The sequence below is a fragment of the Pyxicephalus adspersus genome, chromosome 11 (genome assembly GCF_032062135.1).
Source record: "Pyxicephalus adspersus chromosome 11, UCB_Pads_2.0, whole genome shotgun sequence".
NCBI classification, from domain to species: Eukaryota; Metazoa; Chordata; class Amphibia; order Anura; family Pyxicephalidae; genus Pyxicephalus; species Pyxicephalus adspersus.
The window spans coordinates 43917268-43927948 of record NC_092868.1 but is presented as its reverse complement, the minus strand read 5'-3'; positions in this window follow the sequence as shown (position 1 = coordinate 43927948).

Genomic DNA, 10681 nt, shown 5'->3' with positions numbered 1-10681 from the left:
ATATATATATATATATATATATATATATCATGTATGTGTAAAACAATATGAAAAAAATACTTTATGCTTCTACATTTTCAGCACAGTGAACCACAATATCTTCGCCATGAAAGCTCTGGTGATATAACTGACATGAAATCAATGTATCTGACATATAAGTGATGTAATTAGCAGACATAATACGTCTACACAAAGTGGCTTCCACTACTGAGCACCAAATGGACATCCAAAAAAAGTTTTTTTCAAGATTGTGCCCCTGCATATTCACACAATTAGTGTAGCCTCATTACTTCACCCCAAATGTAATTATCCCAGTCTCTAGAGCTGAAATACTCTGCAAAGCATATGACTAGACAGATGTCACTTGGTATCTATACATATGCAATGCTCTGCAATTCTCCAGAAACATAAGACTCAATCTGAATGATAGTCAGATAAAAGAAGTGGCAATTAAATCAGTTATACATTTCATTAAACAGATGATGAAAGGTTCATTGTAACAAAATCTTTCATGATATCAGTGTTCTCCGTGCTCCTTAAGAGTGAGCAGAATGATAGCATAATCAGCATGCTGCTGCTTCCTAATCATCCAATCAGTAGGCTAGGTAGATGCAGGGATGGGGGGTGTTAATAGTGCCTAGCCAGGAAAATTAGAGTTTGTTGCCAAAGTATTGACTGGCATTACCAAAATGCTAAGAGCATAACTACTCTTACTATGCCCATTCCCCAATACCCCCACTCCAAATCTTAGACACATCATATGCTAAATTCCGACTGAAGACATTCTGTGCAACCACCTTTAGAGGTAGACTTGACAGTAATATTGGTGTTGGAGATTTGGGGGTGAATTTGGCCAATAGCTGGACATACGCTTCAAATATTTTCCCAAGTTCATTGTTTCCTGTGTATCCTTAGAAGTCTGAGAATACCATTGTCCTGGGGCTAGAGTTGCCCCTTAACAGTTCCTCCAAAAAATATTATTACAATAGTTATTGTTGGCACTGTTTTGAATAAACTCTTTGAAAAGCACGCTTTGGTGGCGCAGTGCCATTTAGCGAGGTGTTTAATTGGGGGCCTCATTTGGGTCTCCTGACCTGAGAAGAAAGAACTTCGCAGTGAGTGGTGATGCAAGAGTCACGGCCGCCTCTGCCTATTTTGTAATTGATTAATACACCGTGAATAAAATCACTTTATTATTTAATGATCCCAGCATCCATAGTACACTGTCCGCATTCCTTACCCAGTGTGCTCCGCTGTAACCAAGGCAGTACCGGGGCCAGAGGAATTTGCAGTCGCCAAGGGGCCTCTGCTCCGAATCCTTGCCCTTATTGTGTGCGATCAGTCAGTAATCATCATCATTAGCCCCATACTGGGTTATAGAATGGGAATCACGTAGACATCTCATCATTCACTTATGTATTATACAGTGCACATCCCTTTGTTTCTCCATTTATGTGCTTACATTTACAGAGACAATCCCACTGTGGATAATTGATGCCCAGCAAGTCAATTACAAGCATTTGTTGCCTGCAACCGGCTTGCCTTAGGCGACCCGGTAGAAGTGAGCTGCCGGCCCATGACGGATCCTCCATTCTGCATCGTCTGCACAGCAAGGTGCTGCTCTCGAGGTACCTGATGGCCTACTTTTCTCTGCATCTTCAGGAAAAACTACTATCTAGAAAATGCTTTTTTTTATTGGAAAAACAGAATATTTGCCTTGAATTATTGAAACATTTTGAATTCTATGTGCTAGGTCATTGATCATTCAATCTATTTTGTACTGGACTGAACAGTAGGTAACTGTTACACAGATTTTACTTGATGTATTACAGAAACTTAGACTGTTCAGCAGAATGAATGATCCCCTTGCAAGGGATTTCTTCACATTGCCAATGTAGGAGGGGGTGCTGAGAAGTTCCTGGCTTTGCCCCGTTCCAGATGAAATAGAAAAATGAGTGTGGGGGCATATGACAGCCTAATATCTTAGTATGTAACTGTGCAAATATCAGGTCTTTGCAATTCTTAAAACTGTTTTCTCTCTGAGATACTGGGGTTTCTGTTTATTTTACTATTTCATCATTGCATTATCTTAATATGTTTGTGCATTTGTCTTGTGTATTCACACTGAGATGTCACAAACACTGGGGAGAAGTGCCCTTCCTACAGCACTGTCAGAACCTGGATATCTCCTTTCAAGACTAGGCATTTCACCGATGAAGGTGAGCCCCGCAGTGGGCGCCCTCCTAACTTCAACTGACCCAGCAACCTGAGCTGATTATTGAGGACCGGTGAATATCCGCAAAAAAGATAGCCCAGATATTTGACATCTCAGGGGAGCGTGTTGGGTTTGTTATCACCACTATCCTAGACAAGCGCAAGCTTTCAGCGAAGTGGGTGCCGAAATGTTTGAACAATGATCAGCAGAAGGAACGAGTTAAAGCATCCAAAGCCGTTTTGGCCCATTTTGAAGCTGCACAGGACTTTTTGGCTAGGTTAGTGACTGAGGATGAAACCTGGCTCCACATCTATGATCCTGAAACCAAGTGACAGTCAAAGGAATGGCGCCACACTGGGTCCCCGCTGCCGAAGCAGTTCCAAACCGAGAAATCGGACAAAAAAGTCATGGAGCCCATTTTCTGGGACAAAGACGGTATTCTGTTGGTGGACTACCTACCTCAGGGCTCTAGTACCACTGGACAGTATTATGATAACCTCCTGGACCAGCTGAAGGAGGCAATTAAGCTGAAACACCGTTGAAAGTTGACCAAAGGGATCCTTTTGTTGCAGGACAATGCACTTGCACACACGTCCAACGCTGTAGCTGCCAAATTGAACACCTTGGGTTTCCAATTGGTCCACCATCCCGCTACTCACCTGACCTGGCCCCCGTTTTGAGGATGTTTCTGACGTCAAAGATGCTGCTGAGAGCTGGTTTGCGGCCCAACCAAAGGACTTTTATTTAAACGGTCCAGAAAAGTTGCAACTACGCTGTACCAAGTGCATCAGTCTCAGGGGGGAATATGTTGAATAAATGTGTTATTTCATTTATTTCTGGGCAGAGCCTGGAACTTCTCAGCACCCCCTCATACATATGTCAGATGATGAGATGTACAGTCCTGCCATGGCGAACTGATGGACGACCACTGTGCATTCCTTTGGAGGAGAACACAGAGAGCTGCCACTCACTCAATTCTCCACTCTCTCATACATTTATCTGTCACTGGAAATGATCACATGACATGTGATCTGACTTTTATCTTCTGCATTCATGCAATAAACTTAGGTTACCTCTGTGACCACAGCCATTGATTGGACAATGCAAGAATAATGCTCATTTCATGGTCAATAATGCTCAGTTCATGGCACTGCTTGGTTTGCACTCTTCTTTTCCTGTTATCATGGTTCCTATTCATTTTTTACATGTAGTGTATATGATTGGTTCCTTGTACTGACACCTTTCCAGCCTGAGTGCTGCTCTATAAGGGATTATTATGGACTCAATCCAAGTTATATTCGGGATTTTAAACTGGCTGAACCTAGAAATTATATCATTTTTTAATAAAGACAACTGCATTTTACATCAACCTGGAGTTCAGCTTTAAACATTAAAGCAAGTTGCAATGGATACAGACAGATTTCCAATTAGGTAAAGGTAGCACTGTACTGTTTTAAAACTGTTTAACCCTTTGTATTAGGACAGTTTGCACTGATTTTAAAACACACCTCTATCCATGTCTAAGATGTGAGCATGTGAGGTGTTATAAAATGTTTCCAATACAATGATAAATAATGTAAAATGCAGCTTCTGGCTTGGGGGCAGGCAGACACACAGATTGCAGAATGAAATACAGTACAATGCTAATCCTTTGATTAATAATTTGCAGATAGATGGATTCACACTGGATAGGTTCCTCAGTTACCATGCAGCTGCCTTCATAAATCTCCAGGACCACTGCCACCATCTCAAGATTGTTTTCGGACTGCAACATATACCATGTGAATATATTTTTGCTACGTGACTTCTATTGAAACATCACAGACACAACAAAGTGTTTTAAATATTTGGCCTCATGGCTGTTACTGTTGCCGTTTCATTTTCTGTTGTGCTGTGGTCAAAAAAATTCTCACTTATGTCTGAGAATTAAAATATTTTTCACTTACTAATCAAACACATTTCAGTGTCACCAAGTCCCCATTACGTATGTTAGATATTTCTTCCCCCCTGGCACTAATTCTTCAACACTATTACAATTTTTTTCTTGAGCTATTCCATTCCATGGTGTCAATAACATTTATCAACTTCCCACTCTTCAGTGTATCCCTAAAGACATCCTTTCCATTACCCAAGCAGAGTATGGTAAAAGGGGTCCCCATTTACTCCAACGTGACAATGCAACCGGGTTGTCCTTCAAGGTATATTCATGTACCGCCACCATACTGCCCCATTGAAGCCTTTGCTTAATTGCTCCAATAGAGTTGGTTTTTTGAGTATAGGGAAAGTTACTGACCACTGATCCAAAACACCAAAACACCATGTAGATGATGTGATCCAACCATGTAAGCTCCAACACTGGACCTTACTATTGGGTGGATTTGTGCAATGAGGAGGCAGTGCAGATGGATGGGTATACCTGGCTGGGGAATAGGGTATTGCCACTTCTCCTTGAATAGGAAGGTGACAGTGTCTATTTATGCATCTGCATCATGAAATCACTTTTCCTCTTCTTTTAGACACTAATATCATAAAATGCCTGGATTATCTGGGAAGGGCAAAAACTTCAGCATGGTGGTTCAGTGGTTAGCACTCTTGCCTTTGCAGTGCCGGATCCCAGGTTCGAATCTCGTCCAGGCACTATCGGCATGGAGTTTGTAGGTTCTTCCAGTGTTTGCGTGGGTTTCCTCTGGGTGCTCCTGATTCCTCCCATATTACAAAACATGCAGTTAGGTTGATTGGCTTCCCCAAAATTGACCCTGTATTAATGACCTATGACTGAGGTAGGGACATTAGATTGTGAGCTCTTTTGAGGGACAGCTAGTGACGAGACTATGGACTTTGTACAGCGCTGCATAATATGTCTAAGCTAAATAAATACAGTGTAATAATAATAATAAATATATTCCCCATGTAAAAAAGGCAATCTCCTGAAAGACTCAACACTTTTCAGCTGGATTGACACTTTTATTATCACTTCACATATTTTCTGTTCTTTCACCATTTGTATCAAGTCACTATCAATTTATGGATCACTGATTTATATGTAATTTTATTTAACTTTATCATTTATCGATTGTCAGCATTTGCTACTTTAAAAGTGGCAATCAGCTCCCACAATAAAAAATCTTCTTATTGCTGCTTTAAGAAAAAGTGGTGATCAATTACTCCATGTGGATTAGGCTACATATGGTATGGTGATCAAAGCACTGATCATCGTCATGTAAATATGTCATTAAATTGGTGACAAAAATTGCACACATGGAGAATGAAGAACTAGCAATAAAATTACCTGATCAATATTTCCTTTTAAATTGTCCCCCAAGTATTGGCTCCCACTTCAAGGGTATCGCAGAAAGCTTAAACCAGGGCAATTTTGAATATTTCTCTTAACAATGGGAAAGGACAATGATGGCTGAAGGGAGTTTTGATTGGATGGGACGTGGATTATTGTGGCAGCATATAAACCCCCTATTTGAATGAATGCTTTATCATCAGGATTTATACCATCTCCACTGCTGAGAGCTTCACGTTCCATCTCTGATCCATTCTCACCACATCTTTCCCGTGGCATTCCCCTACATTACTGTGACCAAAGTTGTACACTAAAAAATATAAAGTGATAAGACATGTTAAATGGTGTTTCTCCTGATAAAGCAGTTATGCAAAATGTGTTAATAACACTTATTGATGTTATGCAAAATTCATGTCAAACTTGGTCACGTATGCAATTTTATATTTTTATTTGTGTACCAAAAAAGTCCCATTAATCTGTGTTTGAAGTTGATTTTGAATATTTATACCAATTTCATATAAAATACATTTATTTTTCTAAAGGGTTTCACTGCATCAGATTATGTTTTATTCTTCTAAAATTCAGATTTAGTATCATTACAGCTCTATATTTTTTTTCATTTGGTGTTTTCGCTATGTAAATTAATAATAATATTGAACATTTTGATGATTCTTCAATCTAAATCGCATTCTCCTTGTTTCTCTGCTGAGTAAATAAAAAGTATATGTTCATGGGGCTGTGCCAGCTTCTTCCAACAAATCTCCGTCTCTGGCCCCATGCATGAGTCTTTTTTTGGATCCGAGTGGCACACATTCACACCTCCTCAGACGTGACCGTGTGACTAATTACAGGCAAACCTTATGAAACAGACGCAGGCTCATTATATATGGTCATATAGAAAAATATGTGGGAACATATAACCTTCCCAATAGCGAAACATCTTATTTCTCTCATTATTTTCTGTGCAAATGTTCAGTCTGGAATATTTACGCTAGCAAACTATTCAGTTTTTCCTGGCAGCCGTCGCCATGGTTGTTCCACACAGGAATACAATTAATTACAACTTGTGTTCGTCTGAGGCGGATTCTAGGGTTTCTGTATTATTAGCATGGTGATTTTTCAGGCTGGGTAAAGAATGTAATTGTGACTTGTTACGTAAAATGTACATCCTGCTTGACAGGAGAAAGCCCTCGCAACTGTTCACCAATGATATTATTTAGATATTTTTAAATTTCAATTGTTTTAACCCATTTGCAGCTGGGGCAGCACGTGGATCATCCACAGAGTAAAAGAATGGTTGTGTACAATGGGGGAAAAAAAGAGAAAAAAAGAATACACAGATTGTAAAGTGCTTATTTTTTTTCATTTTATTTTATTTCCGATATTAAAAGCTCATCACACATTCACTGTGAGATCACCAGCAACAATGTAGTGCAAGGCCATACCTGACCAAATTCAAATTGAATGAATAGCTTAGACATGTCCTTATAATGCTTTTTGTTAAATTTTATACTAGGAAAACTGTATTAGATTCATGATCAATCAGACAAACAATCAATATTTCCCTGATTAAAAATTGTTCAGGGCTTATTGTTTGTAATGCTGTCATTACTCGATATCAAACAGATGTCAGGATTGTACAGTTCAATTAGATTCACAAATTTAGGGCTGTTGATCCCTCTATATTTTCATCTATACCTAGCATGAAGTTGATTGTACCAGGATGAGATTTAAAGAGAAGATAATATTGCTTCCTTCAGAACAACTTGACAACCTCTCCTTAAAGCTCACCCCATGTCCTACTTACACTCAGCTGCAGAAAAAATCCTGGTGCTTCTGGGAATAGGTTAGGTATGTGACCTCCTTTAGGTATGCAGAAACCAATCACCAAGCCATAAACCTGGGAGGGCATTATGAATTTGTTTGTAAGCTCTGAAACTATCCGACACGGAGATTACACAAGTTTGACTTCTTCAGGGGCAGATGAGCTATCGCAATAAACATTACACACATTTTTTTTTAAACATTATTTATTTAAGGGTTTTGGGGTAGAAAATTATTACAATATGAAAATCAATATGCAAGCAATGGTACAGTTTTTGTATATAAACATGAACACACAAAAAATGTGCTCAACCTATAATCAAAATTGATAAAAACCTGGAATAATGTGGGGTTGGTTCGGGAGAAAGGAGGGTAGTGGAGAGGAAACAAAGGGGTAGGATATAGGGGGAAGGGGTATTTGGTAACAGTTGCCTCTATGAGGCAGGGTACAGACCCATGTTCATAGGGTTTGCATGTAAAAGAGGACATGTATGGGAGAGAAGTACGGAAGCATACAGAAACAAATATCTAACATACATAATGGGGACTCGGTGTGAGCTATCCATCCAGTTTGGGTGTCTCAAGCGATCCTGCCCACTACAAGGATTTATTTGTCCTCTGGCTGTGTCGGAGTAGGGTGGTTTTTTATATTCCTGAGAGGAGGTGAATTCAGACCAGTAATACCAGGTATTAAAAAATTGCTCGTCCCTCCAACATAAGGTGAGGTCTTCCATTCTGTAGATTTTGTGGACCCGTCGAAACCACAGCCACACCGGAGGGGGGTTCAGTCTTCTGCCAGAATGCTGCCACAAAAGATGTGGCCACTACTATCATATGTCTAATCACTGAACGTTTGTACACTTTCGGGGAGAAGGAGTTGTGCTGGAGGTGGAAGGAAGCTGGGTCATCTGGGATATAATTGTAAGTAATTTGTTGAATGACCGAGTGCACCGTATCCCGGGAAATTCTGCAAAAGTGGGCATTACTAGAAGATGTGGAGCAAGGTACCCATTGCCATCTGACACCTCCAGCAGTTTCCTGACGCATTGGGGAAGTACTGGTGGAGTTTTGTTGGGGTGAGGTACCATCTGGAGACTATTTTGAAGCTCCATTCCTGGAATATGCAACTGATGGAGGCCTTGTGTGTCCAAAACAGCATCCTTTTCCTCTTAGTCATTCTAAATGTAACCCTTAAATCTGATTCCCAAGCCAATAAATATGGGGGGGCGTATAGTCTGGGGGCGAGTCTTGAAGGAGTGTATACACCAGAGAATGTCTTATACCTCCTTCACAGATCTCCTCGAAAGGTGTCCGTGACCTGCAGAACCTAGGTAGAGTGAACAAAAAAAATGAGAAAGTTGTGTCGATCTCCATATGTCTAATCCCAGAGGCTGAGAGCTTATGCCAGCCCTGTCCATCCACTCCCAAGTTTTAGAAATTGGTGGGCTCTACAAATGTTGGAAGACAGGAGCCTAAGAAAACCTTGGATCTGGGGGGAAGGATGGGTTGCCTGGGATCGGGAAAAGAAGTGACAGTGAGGGCGAGAGCTCCTATTTGCCTAAGTATCTAAGACATATGTCTCATATGTTTTTTAAATAAGTGTAACAACCATTCCCTCTTGGTCAATAGACATCAGATCCTAATGACCTAGCCTTACACCTGATGCAATTATCCCATTGTTTTAGAGTCAAGAATAATATACTTTACAGAAGCTGTGTTTATAAAACAGGCAGTCTGAACTCAAACATTCCTTGGTGGGAATTAATTACTGCTATTGAAGCACATGGACCTGGAAGATTCCCACCAGGGAATGTTTGAGGGAATGTCAGAATCACTGTTTAATAAACAGGAGGCCCTAGGAGGAGTCCTCAAAGTTTTTGAACATAATCATAGAAAATGTTACATCATTGTTTGTATACCACATATCAAGATCTGAGGTCAACCAGTGGAGGACACTAGACGATAATCATAAACAAATACAACTAAACCAGAATAATTGTAAAAGGGGGACAACTGACATTCAAATGTATGTAAATTGACCTAATTTTTATAATGTATATAATTACAGGTGAAGATAGTTTGATTTTTGTTGAAAATAAGATTTTGAAAAGTTCAAACTAATTAAGGAAATGGTACATATGCTGTCTTAGACAGAACTCTGAGGTGTGACAAGTTACTACATAGTAAAAAGGTTTAATTACATGTACAAACTGTACTGCACTGTGATGTGATTTAACAATGTGTGTGATTGCTTTCATGAAGAACCAGCTAAGCAGAATATGAAAAATGCTGAGCAGACAAAAATTGCTTGTCAAGGACGATATCCAGCCAAGCCTAGCTGGTTACTACACTGTTGGATACTGATTATGTCTCAATAAAGAGAAAGCTAACAGAAAATAAATGAAAGGTAGGGAAAAGTAGCACGAGTTGTACATGTCCTCAATAAAAATCTTTATTAGAATATGTTCGAGGAAAGCCAACACGTTTCGGGGACTCAGTAATCCTATTGTAGGGCTTTTTTGTTGTTCCTGCCAATCCTGCCCATTTTTGAAAATTAAGATTCCAGCGGGGAGAACGGAAGACCACAATAGGGACAAACCTGGACACTGCAGTACAGAAGTCACTACAGTGCCTTTCCTTACAGATATAAGAAGGCTTTGGTGGTGAAAAGAATCAATTTGTTGGCTGAACATCCATTCTGGGGATATAATGTTACCCAAACTATCGGCTAATAACTGTGAAGGCTTCACCCGCTTAAACTAAGGGGCATATTTATAAACCAATGACTGTGACATTCACCAAACATTCACAACAGGTGGTTTAATCACTTTAGTTGAAATTATATGTACCAGTAAAATACACCGCCACTGAATGTTTGGTGAGTCTCCCACAGTTACTATTTTTTACATATACCTTTTAGGCTACAGGGTGAAAAAAAAAGGAGAAAGCTGCCGACGGATTATCTGCCTGTATAACTGCACAGGGCAAATACCACTGCATTGGGCCCAGATCACATCTGTAAAACAAGATTACATTTTTCCCACAAATTATATCTTGTGAGTATCTGTGTGAACATTTCCTCTGATGTAATAATGTTTCTATGATTATGTACCTTTAATTACCAGTTCCTAGCGTAACATTCACAATATAGAATGAACAGGAATATACTGGAGGAATTTTCCATGTGTACTACCTCTGTCAACACTCAATTAGCAGCACCCAGAAGGTGCAGAAAAGATAACAGAGGGTTACTAGCTGTCAGCTGCCTATGCAAAAAGCAAAATACACTGTAAGCAAAGTTCATCCTTGTATCTTGTCACTAATATGCTCCAATGTGTAAAGTATATAAC